Source organism: Callionymus lyra, chromosome 18 (genome assembly GCF_982586985.1).
Source record: "Callionymus lyra chromosome 18, fCalLyr1.hap1.1, whole genome shotgun sequence".
Taxonomy (NCBI): domain Eukaryota; kingdom Metazoa; phylum Chordata; class Actinopteri; order Syngnathiformes; family Callionymidae; genus Callionymus; species Callionymus lyra.
Genome location: NC_141835.1, coordinates 14,455,895 through 14,475,585, shown reverse-complemented (window position 1 = coordinate 14,475,585; position 19,691 = coordinate 14,455,895). Strand labels below are relative to the sequence as shown.

General features: G+C 40.4%; 1 protein-coding gene across 1 annotated transcript in view; it reads left to right on the top strand.

Moving 5' to 3' along the window:
- Positions 1-5,442: 5,442 nt before the first annotated feature.
- Positions 5,443-19,691, top strand: part of LOC148060598 (uncharacterized) — a 51,899-nt gene continuing 37,650 nt past the window's right edge. Inside the window, exons 1-2 of the mRNA XM_087779692.1 lie at positions 5,443-5,584; positions 5,861-5,935. The gene's annotated coding sequence lies outside the window, so the exon portion shown is untranslated. The remainder of the gene's footprint in view (positions 5,585-5,860; positions 5,936-19,691) is intronic.

Here is a 19,691-nt window from a genome sequence, read left to right as displayed (position 1 = left end):
GAAACTATTGCCGCTAACGCTAACCAAGGTGTTTACCTATCAGTCCAAAATTAGAATTACCGTTTTAGTTACTTCCAAATTGCGCTAATCTTTTAAATACTGCACAGAGCAACAGCATAAGTTTATTCAATATAACGTTCTAAGAGTCATAGATGTTTTTAAAAAAAAATAAAGGCAACTTCAAAAACAAAATAGATGCTATGTTGTTAGCACTAAATGCTAACTCAAAACCTCTACTAACACTTGACCTCTAGAAGGCGGGGTTACTAGCAAAAATCCATCTTAAAAAGGTATTTGATTGGACCGGCTTTACCTGAAACATACTTTTATTTAGAGCTTCTCTTCAGAGTCTCCGTCGTAAACAATCCACCATCGTGCCCTGTAAAGTTTCGTTTTCGAATGACGTTCCAAAGCGCCACTAGCCGCCGCTAGTCCCATGTGTGGGACATGTATTTCACGGAAACCGTCAGTGTCTTGAATTTTTTGTAGTCCACTTTATAAAGATTTGAAGTTTTTAAAGGAAGGTTTTTCATTTTTAAGGGTTTTTTAAATAACATTTCTTCTCTGTGGTTTTCCTTAACTTTGTAAATTGTATTTTCTTAAGAAAAAAAAAAGGGGTCTATTTTGTAACAGTTGTTGCTTGTAAACTGATTTTTTTTTTACGACCAATGGGATCTTTTTTGACGTTTATGAGATCAAGGGCATTTTTTTTTTAAAGATGAACTTGCAACATTCCTTGCACATCTCATTGTGATAGAAAAACACAAGCAAACCAAAATCCATTGTGGTTGATTTTGCGACACGGTGTACATGTATTTCTAAAACCCTGGAATATGCCTTTAACTGCTCAGTTGTAAATGAAGTCTTGATTATCACACACTCTTTGTACCAAGAAATGAGACCCAGCGAAAATGTAGCATTTTTGTAAACATTGACTGTGTGTTTTCGAGACTCTACTGTGCACTCATTTTGTGTTTTATGTATTTTTTATTTTTGGTTGTTGATTATGGTATGGAAGTAAAGACAATTTGTTATGTAGTGCAATATGCTGTACATAAGGAGCTTTGCTCTACGAATCTTTTTTTTTTCTGAATTTCTTGTTGTTGGTACTTTTTTCAATAAAATCTTATTCATGTTTAATGGTTTGACTTTTTCTTTACACAGACAGGATTTATGTTTGTTTTTTGGCCGTATGGTTCCCTTATTTGGAACACATACTCAGTTCCTAAAGAAGTGGTTCTCAACTTCATGACCCACTATTGTCCCTTCTGGATGGCCTAGATACACCGTTTCTACAATCTCTGATCCACCATTTTGACTTTCCACTAACTTTAGACCGCCCCATAAGATAGAACTATAGAACTTTTTTTGGGGAGTAGGGTTGGGTAGGTTTACTGTAGGTTTTATCCAACAACCAAACTGTTAAAACACTTCCAATGCTAAAAAAGGACTTGCTTGAAGAACATATGACATTTTTTCGCAACTTTTGAATCCCCAAATAACTTTCAACGTATTTCCAAAGTCATCCACTTTGTCCAAGAAACCGCAAGTCGTGTACATTTCGTCAATGGTACCTGACTGATGGGTTTTCTGTCAGTATTATTTTTGGGAGCACATTGAGCGAATTGTGACTATATCTATGTTGCCACATCTTGTTTGTTTTTTTAGTAAGTCAGTAAGTAAGTAATAGTTATTAGTATTTAGGCCCGAATTGTGTGTGTTGGTTAGAGAGTTCCGATGCGGAGTGGTTTACTACTGTGTCTGTATTTTAATAATAATAAAAATAAACAATCAGGAAATTGATGACAAAAAGAGAAATAAGGCAATAAAATGTGTGTTGCTAACGGCCTGGTTACTTCCTTTGCTGTCAGAATATGTGCTTACTACTACTACTACTTGAGAGAAAACTTTAATTTGTTTTGTTGCAAGAAACAATCGACCCACACTTAATTTAAATGATAAGTAGCCAACAGCAACACATCTTTAAAAAGCTAGACATGAGCTGACCTTCACCTTTACTACACTGAGAAAATTGCATCTTGTTTTTTTAGGTCTAAAGATTTTCATGGAGAAATCTAACCCCAAGATGATGACATCATACTTTCTGTCATATTAAAAACACCACAGGACACTCGCACACTTGTTTGTTCGGAGCCATTGTTGGTCCTCAGCACCTGAAAACATCTGTTGTTGTTCCCCCTCGCACTGGCTGAATACATTAGGACTCAGGACAAAAAAAAGAAAAAAAAAAGGCTACGACGAAGTAGTGACTCCCTCTTTTCTTTTCCCCTCTATTTGTGTTGTGAGAGGAGCCCACTGGTGGATTAGAGCTCTGTTTGAGGGCATCCAGGCGTTTGGCAGAGACTGTGCCCATCACATCCCCCCCGCTGTGAGGTCATTAATTTACCGAGAGCAGCGGGGCTTCCAGCGCTCGCCAATACCTGCCTCACCCACACACACACTCATTGACACATGACAGCTCCGAGAGCCCATGTTTCTCAGTTAGCTCACACTTTATTACTGTCACTTCCCCCGAGTTAAAGGCTAACGCCGCTGAGCCTCCAGATTAGTTACACTGCAGCGACGTAGCCCGGAGCCACAGCTGTGATTGATTAGTCCTGACACATATAAAAACAAAAGATTAGCGTTAGATTTACTGGCCCATGCAGCACTCAAAACAAAATCCTACCTAAAAAAAAAAATCACTGCACCGTTCAATTCGACTGGATCGTCGTTGTTTTTGTTCATCGCAACTTTTGCAATGTGAGCGAAAGTAACTTGAAGAGTTTGGCTCGATGTCTTCTTCTTCTTCTGTCTTTTTGATGAACCCAATGTAGTGACCCATTGAAATAATTTAATTTTTAAGGAGATACTAATATCTCATCTCTATAGGAATGGTACAAGAGAGAATGGGAAATCTGGGATTCAACCCCTCAACCTTGTATTTATTGCCACAAATGCGTAGCGAAAAGTTCAACACAACAAAACCGAGTGTCTTTCACTATATGGGTCCGATTTTTAATCAACATTTATATTTCGGTAAAAAAAAAACAGACGTTAATACAGAGCTGGTATCAATGTACTATTATTAGATAGCATAGTTAGCATATACGATACATATCACGATACAGGGGCAACGATCCGATGTAAGTAAGTAAGTAAGTAATTTTTATTTATTTATAGTGCTTTTCCAGACCAGGGTCACAAAGCGCTTAAACAATCAAAACAATATTCAATAAAGTATATACTTTAAAGGTCAAGATAAAACTGATAACACAACAGGAGTTCCAGAAAATCAAGGAAAAGCCTGAACAAATAGAAACGTCTTAAGATGTTTCTTAAAGGAGTCAGTAGACTCCAGTGCAATACATCTAGGAACAAAAATATATTGAGTTTCTTTGTATATTGAGTGATCGAGTATTTGTATTTCACAAGAATGTTAATTGTTCATTTAAAAAAATAGATACAGCGCTGTTGAATATCGATACGGTATTGTGAAAGAATATCCTAATATTCAAGTGTATCAATTTTTTCTTACACCCATAATTATAAGCACATATTAATGATCAATTTATTGGGTAAACTATATTTTTCTATTATAACCTCTCTCTGATTCTTACCATGGAAAACATACATGGGCTGGTCATGTTGTTGTTGCGATAATTACACCAATTATTATTGTGGGCCACTTAAAATGACAGGGCTGACTAAATTTGGCCCCCGGGCCATGAGATAGACTCACGTGCAGTATAACATGTAGCAAAGACCTTTGGTCCCAGACTTTTGACAAGTTTTTTACTCGAAAAGATCTCAACTTTGACGGGCTAGCTTTTTGGTGCTACAGCTAGCACGTTTAGATTAGCCCATATATGACATCGTGAAGTGTCTTTCACCATCCTACTTGTGACACCATTTGATGCAGAGTGAGAAAAATGCTCTTTCTGTGAATAAAATCAAGCTTTTTTTTCTGTAAACATTCAAAACCGATTTGAAACAGAAATCAGACTCAACTATGTGGCAATATTTTGAATTTGTGTACATCAGTAGCTAAAGTATTACCAGTATTTCTCTTCTGTTTGTGCAGGAAGCATGAGTCAGCGTTACTAAATCGACACTTATCTTGATGTAATGTCTCAAAAAAACTAATCAGATCCAAAAAAAACCCACAAGACCTGTTTTCTATCAATTCACTTTTTGTTTTCGTCAGGTGATTCAAAACCCAGAGAGAGGGGGGGCGCCTCCTCCCTCTGGGCCTGACGCGTGGCTGCTCTATTGTCGAACGCTGTCAGGTTAAGTTTCACCCTTCACCGACACCCGACTCACCTGTTTGGCAACTGCAGCCCCTCCTCGCAAACGCCCGGGAGGCCGTGCAACAAAACAACAGTCGCAGTTGTGTGAAGGAGCTCAAGTGTTGTGTGTGTGTCTGGAGGTTTTTTATTTTTTTTTAAAAAGGGGAGTGAAGTTGTGCGGGGATAATTAAACATCTAGTTGTACTTGTAAAGATCATATGGCAGCTCAGGGGCGTCGTGTTCAGCGGCAGCTCCAGTAGTCCAGAACGTGCACATTAGGAGTAACTGGAGATTCTGAATCGTACGATAAGTTGTGCGATTAATCTGCTCCGTGTTGCCCTACAGTAGAGGGCGGCTGAGGTTTGCTTCAGCCTCCTGTGGCTCTTAACCAATACATGCAGCACAAGAGGAAGTAAAAAAGTTGTTTTTGTTTTAAATTGTAACAGTTTAAAATGTTTTATCTGATTGAAAAGTAACCACAAAGTGTTTTTTATCTTTTTGTTTGGACTTTTTAAAAAAACTTTTGGAGTATAGTTATTTACTCTTACTGTATAGTATAAAACATTTGCATTTTCCTTGCAAAATAACAATTATTGAATTAAAAAACACAACACACACAGGAAAAAAACGAAAAAAAACATGTAAACCACATGTTAATTTATCATTAGACATATTTTGTCTTGTAAGTAAGTAAGTAAGTAATTTTTATTTGTGTAGCGCTTTTCCAGACCAGGGTCACAAAGCGCTTAAACAATCAAAACAATATTCAATAAAGTATATACTTTAAAGGGCAATATAAAACTGATAACACAACAGGAGTTCCAGAAAATCAAAATAAATAAAAATGTCTTAAGATGTTTCTTAAAGGAGTCAGTAGACTCCAGCAATACTATTCAACCTGAATTATCACATTTAAATCGTGACAGTTCAGGTAACATGTGTAATAATCATTATTCTTTTATTTTTGATGATTGTTTTTGTTTGTGTATGTTCAGGCATCTTTAACTCTGACTGTAAACACAACCACTCGCTTCTAAAGTAAAGTGTAATTCTCATTATCACCTGAGTGGCAGTGTTGCGTTAAAGTACAGTCGGACGTGCATTGGACAAGCGGAGAAGAAGAAACGCTTCCTCAAGTTTGAGACGCCAAAAAGCGAGTTTTATTTTCGTATTGTTCTCTAAAAGTAAAAATGAAGCCATACAAATTTTAAAGCTACTTTTGCAACCGAGGGATGCTTCTACTTAAAGACTATACTTTATTTCACAGCATTTAAGGACTTTCTATATTGTCAGAAGTGAGTTATGACTTTGTGTGTATATTTTTTACGATTGCTTGTTGAACTTGTGAAGAATAGCCATATTTATTTATGAATCAATGTATTTTTACTTATTTAGAAGATTCAAAGGAGGCTACAAAAATAAGTGAAGTTGTTTACTAATGTAATGGTCTTTGGACATATATTCACTACATGATTTATAGTTGTGTTTGAGGTTTGAATAAAATGGAAGATAAACTGCTTTAGGATTTTATTTTGTGTCAACAAATATGATTAATTCATCAATAATTCCAGGGATGGAGCAGCAGATGGAAACTGAAGTCTACAGCGGATGAGAGACTCCAAGAAGAGTTTGCTTCTTCATCACAGGTGAGTCAAGGAGTTCTGATGCTTTGCATGTTACTGTACATGGAACATAAAAACATTGGTTCATTTCGCTATTGTTATCAGTTGTCCTGTCAAGCTTTGGATCTGAAAAGTAACCATCAAATACACAAATTATCATACAGTTCTTGTGTGTTGATCATGCTCCACATACCGTGTAAATGTAGGTGTTATTTTACCATATTAAGATAAATAGAGCTAAAATAAAATAGTATGAACAGCAAAAAAATGAATGTATAAATCAATTTCATCATCACCATTAACAGCAGTGCTTGGTGCAACAACATAGTTTGTTTATTACTATTTTCTCTAGTTTACAGGCTCATATTTTGAGTGAATGGCTGGTGTAACTTCAGAGATACATTTTTATTAAAAAGTAAAACACCTTTGAAGCAGTTATCCTCAATACAACAGAGGTTTTATGGAAGTTTATTTCCTTCTGTGCACCCCGGAAACAATTGCCTCACAGACCAATACTGGGCCCGGGCCCATTCTTAAGGGACTACTGATCAAGAAACACAACAATTCTATAATTTATTCAATGCACAAAGACATGGTACATGCATGTTGAGAATCATTCAACTCCGGGACCAAGTGTCAAAATAGTTGCTGGTTTTGCATGACCCAAATCATATCCAAAACAAAGTTTTTGCGAGTTACAGGTAGGTTGTAGGTTTGCTAGCTCACCTGGGATGTTGCTCCCCGTCATCGTGACCTCATGGCTGTCCTTAATTCCCACAACTATTGGGACATTTAGGACTAGAATCAGTCTCACATCTGGTCATCTGTCAGCCTATAACAGTTGACTTCAGAGGTCGGAGCCAATCTGACCTTTGACCTGCTTCTTCTTTTCGTTAACTTCTATGTATAATGGAGGTTTTCTTACTACATGAGACGCGAGGATGATGGCGACACACATTAGCTCAACTTAAAAAAAAGTGTTTCCAGCTCAGATCCTGTTCTTCATTCCACGTGGAAGAAAACAACTCTAATGATCCTTGATCTAGTCCAGGATTTACAACGCTCCTGACCTTTTGTCTATCAATCTGATGACCTCCACCTGCCACTAATTGCCCCCCCACCCCCACCTCCCCTGCTGCCTTTTCATTGAGGCTTTATCTGCTGCTTTGCCAAGACTGTTTGCACTTATTTACAGTCCTGTTGCTGTTTGGATTCGTGTCTCGCTGTTCCTGCCTATAAAACTCAACCTCGTAATTCCAATCTGCATCTTCCCTTCTGGGTTATTAACCTCTCTCCTGCCTCGTATAGTTCCTCCACCTCACTCCTCAAGTGTTGTTTTGACCTGCCCCGGAACACGTGCCGCAGTTTAGACCCAGAGTTGCTTCATAACTGGTATCGCATCAGTTGTTATCCGGTTATTATTATGTACTCTGAAGGGGCTGCTCACGCTTTATTTACTCTTCAGCTGTGCTAGCTTTTAACTGTGCATACAAGAGTGGCCATAAAGAGCAGATGGGCGACGTCATGTTTCAAATCATAAACTTAATAACTATTTATGCTTCTGCCCGCACAATTCCGATGCCTCATCTGTAACCTGTAACCGACATTCCTGTCGACAACGCAAGAAGTGTGTTTCATGACGAAGATTCGCGCTCATTTACAAGAGCGCTCTTTCAAATGAGGTCCCCTGCCTGCCTGTCTGTTTACCTCAGCCCCATGGCTCCTGTGGTCCTCTACACTTGGCTCAGCACTTAATAGGGAGAGAATTGGCTTTCCCTGCTCCAAACAATGGCTGCTCTGTTCGTCCCGCTGAAAGAGACACCCATTAGAACAGCGTCTATCTCTGGGGTCAGGCTCGGGGGTCACGCACAAGCACGGCTCTTGTTTATGTCTGCAGAGTCAATCAAAACACTGCAGCCTGCTCCGTTAACTCCTGCTCGCCCCGACTGTTGGGACGGAGGAGCGAGTGCTGAGCCGGCGATTTCTGATCTTCTCTACCTTGTGATATCACAGCAGACTCACAGTCCCCATTCTATTATGGGTTGTTGTTTTTGCTAGAGTCTGTATTTTTAATAATAACACTCTTGCACATGTGCAGAATATTCATGAACACGTGCGTGACTTTCATGTATACATTGGACTCTCATGCACACATGTGACTAACTGTATCCCACACATGTAACTCTCATGCACACATGTAACTCTCATGCACACATGTAACTCTCATGCACACATTTAACTCTCATGCACACTTGTAACTCTCATGCACACATGTAACTCTCATGCACACATGTAACTCTCATGAACACATGTAACTCTCATGCACACATGTAACTCTCATGCACACATGTAACTCTCATGAACACATGTAACTCTCATGCACACATGTAACTCTCATGCACACATGTAACTCTCATGAACACATGTAACTCTCATGCACACATGTAACTCTCATGCACACATGTAACTCTCATGCACACATGTAACTCTCATGCACACATGTAACTCTCATGAACACATGTAACTCTCATGCACACATTTAACTCTCATGCACACATTTAACTCTCATGCACACATGTAACTCTCATGCACACATGTAACTCTCATGCACACATGTAACTCTCATGCACACATGTAACTCTCATGCACACATGTAACTCATGCACACATGTAACTCATGCACACATTTAACTCTCATGCACACTTGTAACTCTCATGCACACATGTAACTCTCATGCACACATGTAACTCTCTTGCACAAATTTAACTCTCATGCACACATAAATCTCTTGCACACACGTAACTCTCATACACACATGTAACTCTCATACACACATGTAACTCTCATGCACACATGTAACTCTCATGCACACATGTAACTCTCATGCACACATGTAACTCTCATGCACACATAAATCTCTTGCACACACGTAACTCTCATGCACACATGTAACTCTCATGCACACATAAATCTCTTGCATACATGTAACTCTCATGAACACATGTGTAACTCTCATGAACACATGTAACTCTCATGCACACATGTAACTCTCATGCACACATGTAACTCTCATGCACACATAAATCTCTTGCACACACGTAACTCTCATGCACACATGTAACTCTCATGCACACATAAATCTCTTGCATACATGTAACTCTCATGAACACATGTGTAACTCTCATGAACACATGTAATTCTCATGAACACATGTAACTCTCATGAACATATGTAACTCTCATGAACACGTGTAACTCTCATGAACACATGTGTAACTCTTGTGAACACATTTTACTCTCATGAACACATGTAATTCTCATGAACACATGTAACTCTCATGAACATATGTAACTCATGCACACATGTAATTCTCATGAACACATGTAACTCATGAACATATGTAACTCTCATGAACACATGTAACTCTCATGAACACATGTAACTCTCATGAACACATGTAACTCTCATGAACACATGTGTAACTCTTGTGAACACATGTAACTCTCATGAACACATGTAGCTCTCATGAATACATGTAAGTAACTCTCACGCACACAATTAACTCCCATGTACACATGTAACTCCCATGTACACATGTAACTCCCATGCACACATGTAACTCCCATGTACACATGTAACTCCCATGTACACATGTAACTCCCATGTACACATGTAACTCCCATGCACACATGTAACTCTCATGGACAAATGAACACATGTAACTCTCATGCACACATGTAACTCTCATGCACACATGTAACTCTCATGGACAAATGAACACATGTAACTCCCATGTACACATGTAACTCCCATGCACACATGTAACTCTCATGGACAAATGAACACATGTAACTCTCATGAACACATGTAGCTCTCATGCACACATGTAACTCCCATGCACACATGTAACTCCCATGTACACATGTAACTCCCATGTACACATGTAACTCTCATGGACAAATGAACACATGTAACTCTCATGCACACATGTAACTCTCATGCACACATGTAACTCCCATGCACACATGTAACTCCCATGTACACATGTAACTCCCATGTACACATGTAACTCCCATGCACACATGTAACTCTCATGGACAAATGAACACATGTAACTCTCATGAACACATGTCGCTCTCATGAATACATGTAAGTAACTCTCATGAACACATGTAACTCTCATGCACACATGTAACTCTCATGCACACATGTAACTCCCATGCACACATGTAACTCTCATGGACAAATGAACACATGTAACTCTCATGAACACATGTCGCTCTCATGAATACATGTAAGTAACTCTCATAAACACATCTAACTCTCATGCACACATGTAACTCTCATGCACACATGTAACTCCCATGCACACATGTAACTCCCATGTACACATGTAACTCCCATGCACACATGTAACTCCCATGCACACATGTAACTCTCATGGACAAATGAACACATGTAACTCCCATGTACACATGTAACTCTCATGAACACATGTAACTCTCATGAACACATGTAACTCTCATGCACACATGTAACTCTCATGCACACATGTAACTCTAATGCACACATGTAATGCACACGTGTAACTCTCATGCACACATGTAACTCTCATGCACAAATGTAACTCTCATGCACACATGTAACTCTCATGAACACATGTAGCTCCTATGCACACTTGTAACTTTCATGTGTACATGTAACTTTCATGCATGCATGTGAGTAACTGTGTCGCACATGTGAGAATAACTCTGACGTACACATACAACTCTAATGCATAAATATGAGTTTGCATTAGAAAATCTCCTATGCACACATGACAATAACACATTAAACTCATAAATACATATCAATAAGTCACACACGCTTAATTCACATGTACAAATGAGAAGAATTCTTCCACTTGTGTGACAACAGCTAAAAAAACAAATGAAAAGCAGTGCTTGCCTCTCATTCGTGCATGTAAAACTAATAGGACGCACACGTGTTAGACATAAAATTGAAAAACCATCAGGCACACGTTGTAACCTCTCATTGAAATTTAGTAACGCACACATGAACAACTTTCATGCCAACATTTTCTCTGCAGTAAGACATAATTACACATGTGTCACTCTCGTGTAAGGACTAAAATACTTTAACAGTATCACTGCTGGCTCAAATAAATCAATCCGTTCAACGTCGGCTAATAATCAAATAAAGTGCGGCTCGTATTTCCACACTGACAGCGATTTGACCGCCGTACAATTAAAAGTCTGTTTTCTGAACCTCTTGCTGGTTCTTTTCTTTACTTTCTCTCTTCAGGAGAGGTTGGGCAATCGCCACACAGCACTGTGAGCTCCCTTTGTTTACCGAGAGCAACCCAGCAGAGCTCGCAGCTTTGTTGCGCTGCAGTCACTCGCAGCCTCACAGCTGTGACACGCACACACTCAACACAAATCTCTGACTCACAAACACTCGCAGTATCCTGTGGTCAAAGGGAGGGATTTGAAAATCCGCCGAGTCTGGCGCGTGAACCTGCTGAACTTGTCTTCAACCCCCCCGAGCCATTGTTCTCCCCACTATATTCTCAAAGATTGTATTTATCGAGAAATCTTCACGCTCGTTGGACCCAATTAGGAGCTGCACCCTGTCGACTTCTGCTGCAGAGTCTCCGGCGTGGAAATCCATGAGATTCAACATGTGGTTGAAGTGGAAAAAAAAAAAGCTTGTTGAGGAGGAGTGTTGCTGCCGGTTCTTAGACAAAGACAGGTCAACATGGTCTCCCTTCTTGTCCATGAAAGCAACCAAAAACATGACGACTGGTCCTTAAAAACTACATATTAGAATGAAAAAGAATCAGATCTTATTACGACCCCAAATGGTCTTTACCTTTTATGTTTATTTGATTTGAAATCCTGAGTCACCTCAACTGACTTCTCTAGACACTCGCTTGAGGCTACAGAAGACATTTTCGGCTCACAAAAGGTAGAGATTATGGGTCATGGCCTTTGTGCCCTTTACTCTTTCAATCCAGACTCATAGCCAAGGAGCACCTTCTCAGTTTATTTTGGCTTTTTTTTGGCATTTCCCATAACAAGTCCCTCATCTCTTCTTATGATGATCATCTCACCTCCTTTTCACTCATATCCGTGAACATCGACCTCACATTTTCATCTCTAACTTTATGTTGCTCAACTAAAAACTGACTTGTTTCATTAGCTCATACATTAGTATTATCTTCCGTGTTTTAGTAAGCTTGATAAATGTGCCCAGCTCTGTATAATCCCCTCCACAGAGATATGCCTGGACCTTTACAAAAGGTGGTTAAACATTAATTTATTCTAGTCTGGAATTTGGGGTAGGTTTGTTTATTTAGTTGAAAAAAGGACTGTACTCTTTATTCTTATAATAGCTTTGTACTTTATAAATCGCTTTTAAAATTCTATAAAAATAAATATATTAGACATTTTAAGTAATTAATAATAAATTGAGTAATCTTATAAAACAACACAACAACTTGTGTTGTGTGTACTAGATGTTTTAAAACCACGGAGCCAGACTCACCATCTGTGTTGTTACGAATTTAGTTTAGGCTTCGCTAACTTGTCAATCAAGTCCATCACGTTCAGACTTCTGTTGTTGCCAAAGTTTCGCTCCAATTATTAAGTTGTGCTTTTGCTAGCAAGGATGTTGTTAGTACATACTCAACCTCTCGTGACCAGGAGACGGAAGTTTTGTTTCTCCTCCAGACTCATTTAGTCCAATGATCCTATTGTTACCAAGATGAACCTGGGATGGGAATTCAGGAAAACTGATTAATGGGAAGGTGTTATAAAAATTCAACTCCATACAGTTTGTGCCGATAGTGAAATCAGCATTTAAGGCTGAAGCTGTTTATTTAACTAGGCTGTAAAGAAGTTTTTTTAGTGCCGTAAAAGTCTGTTTTTTTGGCTGGGTTTGAACTTGACTTCCGGTCTTTTTGCAGCCCAGCCTCAATCGAGCACTTCTGCATTGGCTTTACTTTTAAATACAGGATGTTGACTCTTGCTTGGGGCCCTTAAGTGGGCCATGAGGGCCTATTCTTTTGTCATAAAAAGTTTATCGTTCGTGAACACCAAAACACTTTTTTTTCTTTTTTTAAAAAATAAAACCAGTGAAAAGTCTTTATGTGGAATGTGGCGAATCTGAGACAAATTCGTATTATTAATTCCAATTAGCTTATCTGTTTGAGAACTTGCACGACCCTATCATCGCCATTGTTGTGATGCACTCTGTGACCCTTTTTTTTTTTTAAACTTGAACTTCTAGTGAGTGAAAATACAGTTCTTGTGTGTGTGGACAGCGGGCGTATCTAAAACTCTTGGAGACACAACGGATCGGCTTATCCGTGGAAGCGCCCAGAGTTCCCCTTTTGGTAGCGAAAAGTAGGCTATTATTATATTACGCTGTTTAGCAGATGATTAAATTACACACTTGTAAACAATAATCCAATCAAACTGTTCTGGTGACATAAAATCACAATTTAATCTTGAATTTCAGCAAAGTTCTTATACATAAGTGAACTCGGGGTCTAAGAGAAGAAGAATTTGTTTAAAACTTTCATGGTTTGAGTACAGAAAACTAAACCCTGCTTTGTTAACATCTGGTCAGCTATTTTTAATTGACACTTCGACCTTGAGCGTGTAGTTAGACGATGTGTGTTTTTTTCCACTGAGTCACAAGAAGCAGCGAGTCCGAGAAGCCGCACGATGGCCAATCCCGAGCAGGAGCGTCGCTTCATTGACAGTACGTAAACAAAGAAGGGTCATTGTCGGCGGCTAATTGGTTTCGCAGAAGTCGGGCGGCTTTTTCCCGAGGACACACGAGCAGCCGGGGCCCCGGTGGCGGCTCCGTAACGAGAGAAGATCCCGTCCTCGCCCGACACCTCCAGGAGCCTCCGAGCTACAGAAGTTATTAAAGCGCTAACCGCTGGCCTCGCGCCAGGGACGTCGGCTTGTTAGTCGCCTCACCTTGATAGCGGCAGAAGGATGAGAAAAACAAGTCGAGATCCAGGGGCGGGGCCCGAGAGGGGACAATTGCGTGAGTGTGTGTGTATACACCAGTGTGTCGGTCCACCAAACAGTAACAACTGCAAAAACATGTTAAACTCGGAGCTCTTTTTTTTTTTCCGAGCTCGTGTTTCACAACAGAGCGCCGGGTCGTCCCTCCCTTCTCCTTTTTCTCTTGACTTTTTTCTCTCGCTCTCCCTTCCCCCCCCCAGCTCCCTGGCACTTCATCCCTCCTACTCCGAGTCTCATTGGCCCCTGTTTTTCTCCACTCCCTCGCTATCTGTATGTCTATCACATATACAAACACACAAAACTTTTTCGACCCCCAGCCTCCCTCGTTCCTTACACCCTCACGCACTCCCCCCTTCTTTCCCTCCTCCTTCCAGGCGTCCTCCTCCCTCTCGCTGTTGTTTCTGACTGACAGTGCTGATTTACTCCAGGTTTGGACAGTGGCCAGCTCGTCTCAAACAACTGCACGAGCTGCAGAGCAGGGCAATAAACAAAGTCCTAGATTGGCTTTTCTGCTCAACTCTTGCTTCAGCACTTCAGCTCCACTTTATGTCTTTCCCTCCACACAAAAAAAAACAATCTCTAATGAGGACATCTGGGTATTAATAGCGGTGGGAAGATCGGATTTAAATGTTGATTATTATTGAAGATTTGTTTGTGAGAACAGCTTGTTGATTATGGCTTAGTATCGATGGAAAAATGTTGATACAAATACCGACATTTCTGAACGCTACTTTTTTCTATACCAATTTTACAAGATCAATACTAAGACAAATAAAGAGACATTACATGTAGCACTACAAGCACACTTCTTAATCATAAAACAAAGAAATCCCAGCGGGTGTTGCTTGGATTTACTCTGGTTTCCTCCCACAGTCCAAAAACTAACAGAGTTTGATTGGGAACTTGCGAAATTGTTCGTAGGTATGATTGTATGTGAAGGGTTGTATATTGTTGTGTGCCCTGTGTCAGACTTGCGTCCTGTTCAGGGTGTCCCCCCCCCCCCCACCTCTTGCTGAAGAATCTGGGATAGGCTCCAGCCCCCCCGCAACCCCTATAAGGTAATAAGAGGTAGACAATGAATGAATGAATATCCAGGGAAAAATACCATTTACAAGTAAGAAATGAATGTGATGTTCACTACATTGGCAACTTATCGTTTTTTCTTTAAAAAAAAAATCAAGACATTATTAAGCTTTGATCAGGTGTGTGTACCGAAAATAGTCCCCGAAAGTTTCTAGCCACAAAAGAACCCAAGTTTCATACTCGGCCCTAGTTATTATTTATGTCCTTTGGCATCATTCCATTTGTTGTTCGCAACTTACGTCATGTAGAAAATAAGAGTTGGTTTATCCATTGCAAACACTCTGTACTATATCCCCAAACCATGTTTATTGACAAGTGCTACACAGTCCAGTTGCTACTGATTGATATATGACTGGGAGTTTGCCTGTTGGATCCGTCTTCCAGATAAGATTGTGTTGATGAATCCCTTAATCTCGGATTGCTCCTGATTGTACTACAGGTGCTGTGGATGCGGGCTAGCATGGAATATAAACCTTTTACCCTTCAACTCCTTGTTGCCTTGAACTCGAGGTAGTTTTTTCTTTAGTTTCCTTATCATTCTCGCTGTACTTCTAATAGGACCTCCACAAAGGCAAAATGATGACCCATGCAGATCAAGTGTGTTCCAGGACTATCAGCCACCCTTGTCTATTCAGTGCTGTCCACTCTGGTGGCTCTCCTCCACCGACCCTTCTTCCACATCTGGAAGCATCAGCATCACCTGTTGGCCCACTAAGGTCGACCATGCTCAACCTTATTTCTTGCAGATTTCTCATAAAAATGAGGACCTGTTTAGCGACAACTGCCTCTCGAGACAAACCATGACTGAACTGGTACATCTATCTCAAAGCTAGTCAAATGTGCAAGTGTACAGGTAGGAGTACCCCCAGACTAGAACCTCAGATGCACTTGGAGCTGGAAGTTCCTACACTGGTTGAACAATCCAGTTGTTAAAGTTGTTCAGTGAATTCTGATTCGACGAAATGGTTTGCCTTAACTTTTCATTCCAGCGCCTCTTTCATGATTTAAAGCGAACACGTTTGGATGTAGATTAAAGCGCTTCTCTCTCTCGGTTTCTAATCTCCTCCCTTTAGGGAAGGATCGTCCAGACGGTGGCCGAAACAGTTCTGCTCGTTTCTTCTCGCATAATTCCATCACAGGCATCCGCCGTTATCTCTGAACAACGATTGGCTAATACCAGCACCCAGAGGACTGACAATAAACTCCTGAACTCACAGTTTTCAAAGAGGGAGTTTTAGACATCTGGATTTGAGAATCACCAGGGAAAGAGGGGGCTTTCATTATCTCGTCTCTGGCTGCTCATCATTAACCCCGGGGTCACCTCGAGCTGACAGGGGACGGGTATGAAAACTCTGTGGAAGACAAACAAGTACACAGACTCTCTAGTAATACCGGGGAAACGACACAATAGAGTACTTGAGTGAGGATTATTTTGATATATGTGCTTTAATCTTATTCCATTTTATTTCAACTTCATGAATTGTTTTGGTCGCAGCATCAAAAACAGGCGATCCTGTCAGACGGTCCCTGCAGAGGCGCATCAGGGGAGCGCGGCAAAACAAAACAAGACAAGCCATTCCAGCGAGCAGATTCGCTCATGAATAATTCTCTTGCGAAAGAGACAAATTAATATCCGATGCAGACAGAGACAAGAGTGGGCTGGAAGACAATCACACAACATGCAAAACTCCCATGTTTGTTTGACAAATCCATCCAGAAACCATTCAGGGAAAACACTCAACATGATAATAATAACAGTGAGTGTGATGTCATGGTGCTCGCTGAAGAATCACAAAAGACTGTCAAGACACTTAAAATCTCATCAATCCAAGGAGAGCCGTGAACTTCAGCTGTTGTTGTTGACCTCACAGCCCTTCACCCTAACTATCACCTAAAAGATTAGATTAGATTCAACTTTAATGTCATTACACTTGTTCAGAACATGGCATCGAAATGCAGTTTAACATCTAACCACAAGTGCAACAGTACAAGTAACAGATAATATTTACAGCGAAGATAAATATGTATGCATATATATATATATATATATATGATGGTATGAAAGCGACTATTGCTGATACTTGGTGATGCTTTTTCATGGTGAGAGTTCAACATTGTGGCTGCTCGTGATCTCATGTGGTTCATTTGCAATTAGGAGGATGTCCTGGGGCAGAGCCCCGAGGTTTGCCACTTATACCTTCTTCAAACATCTTTGGTTATGTTGCTTTAGCGGTGACTTTTAGGGGTTTCTCACTCAACAGGCCCAAATCAGTTTAGCAACCTGATGAGCAACTTAAAGTGAAAGTGAACCAAGATATCTAACGTCATTTTCGAATCACCCTCATGTTATGTTAAGTTATAGGCAGAAAATAAGTCCATTTTAATGCAACGAATAATGCTGAGTGATCGTTGCCAAAAAGATTAACTTAAAAACGTCCAAACTTCCTGTCAACTTGACCTATTCTACAAATAAGAAGACGACATCCCAGCAGTCACCGGTGGCAACCATGGTTGTTAAAAAACATTTGTGGCTGAAAACATTAACCCGATCAAGTTTTCTTTCCAAGAACTTATAATGACTTATAATTGACTTGTCGATCTTCAGCTGGGAACGGAACAAAATCCTTCAGCCGTCTGAGTTACTGGCCTAATAAAATGAAAATGAAACCGGACTCTGATAGTCTTTTTATTCCTGGAGGAATCGATATTTCTCGATTATCTCTGTGATTGCCTCCGTTATCAAACACTCACCATGCATATTCCTTTTCTTTAACATCATTTTAACTGTTACAGAAAAGCCTCTGTATAATTGTCAACGTCAATAATCAAAATTTCTTATTTTAATTGTAATTTTCATGGGTTTCACAATAGACTTGGCCAGATTTGATTGATTGATTGATTGGTACACACTTATATGCGCCACATTGGTACATATACATATATCACAAATAACTAGGTGTAGGAAGTCCTTACTTTATTCCATAGAAGATGGCTGATGCTAACACAGAGTCGTAGAAGATCCTCAGGAGTCTACAGTTGACCCCAAATGACCTTCTCAGCAGTAACCGTTTGCTTTTAGGTACTTGGCTGATGCCACCTTCTCCCTCTCAATGTTGGTACCCTGGTGGTTCACTGGTGGTGGAGAACGTTAGGGTCTATAGAAATTCACCGCAAGCTTTTTGATTTTTACCTCTGATCTGGAGGTTGGTTCTGTTGTCACCAGTCAGAGAGATTTATCCCCTTGGCCTTGAGTTAGCATGTACCGTCCCATGTGTCCTCATGATATTTGACTGTAACATGAAGAACAATTGCAAAAAATAAGATGAGAAATAACACTTTTATTCTCAATTCTTGCTTGAGAATTGAGCAGCTCTTGCATGTAGTCCCACAGAGACAGTCATCTGTTGGAACTGTTCTTCATAGGCTGGAGGTTCTCCTCAAATTGTACACTCCGGCTTGACAGGGCAATAAAATACTTTCAATTCTAAGTTTGATAATGTAACATACACGTGATACTCAAAACCAAATACGTGATTATGTGAACTCTTGTGGTAGTCGCCAGGAAGACGGATGGAGCCGACATGGTGTCATGTGACTGTGGTGTGAGGTGTGGCGATGATGGGCCTCGACTGGAGAGCAGCTGCCATGTCTGAGCGAGACGGCGGTGAACTCTGTGGTCGTCGCAGACGCAGCGCGGCTGCCGAACACTCACCACACGAGGCGAGATTCGGCAGAGCTCTCGACTGTAGCCTGACCACTCAGCAAGCCACCAGCATGCTATGTTATTACATCTTATTAGGCTTTATAACACGCGAGGATGCTTTGACATGTAATGAGCTGACAGCTTGCAGTTTTCGCTGCAGAAACAGAACCCACAAACCCCTCCGCTATCTTCGCCTGAAAAGATGTTTACACAGTCTGTTTTTTGTTGATGCCTCCTGGTTCTGTTTTCAAGGTTTTCTCAGGAAAACAGTGAACGCTGATCTGGCTGGAAGTAGATAACACGGATGTAAATAACTCCTCGCCTTCAGCTCCTTTGATAACAAGTGGTCTAACACCATTGTTTTCCAGCACATCCCGACCCGTGACAGCTATCCTTTGACAAGATCACGGCTCGGACTGATAAAAGTTGGCGGAGAGAGTTCTCTATCGTGTTTTCTCACCTCCAGCATGTCCCTTAATGGGTTTACACCGAGAATCTCACAGATTAATGGCATTAGGCTTAATAAATCCAGTCATGGGTGTGATAAAGATGAGACCAGGGGAGTCTAAGCCGCGGTCGGTCTCTCCCCGCTGCGCTCAAACACGGGAACGCCGGGCTAATCTGGTTACCAGCCGAGAGATTTCATGCTGGGAAAGAATGACATCAGCTCACTGAGCCGAGGTAAAAGACAGACATAACAGTCCTCGGAGCAGCCACGAGGAAACAAAGTCAACTTAATATAATCTCTTTTGTCTAATCGGATATAAAAGATTGTTGTTGAATAGTAAACAAAATCAGGCGATCATCTTCAGTCCTTTATGAGGACGTGTGTTTTAGGATACATTTTTAGCAGCCCTTATGAAGAGTAACTAAAGTGTTGATTTAAGTAAGGTAAGGTAAGGTAAAACTTTATTGATCCCTCAGGAGGTCTCCTTCGGGAAATTGTTTTTT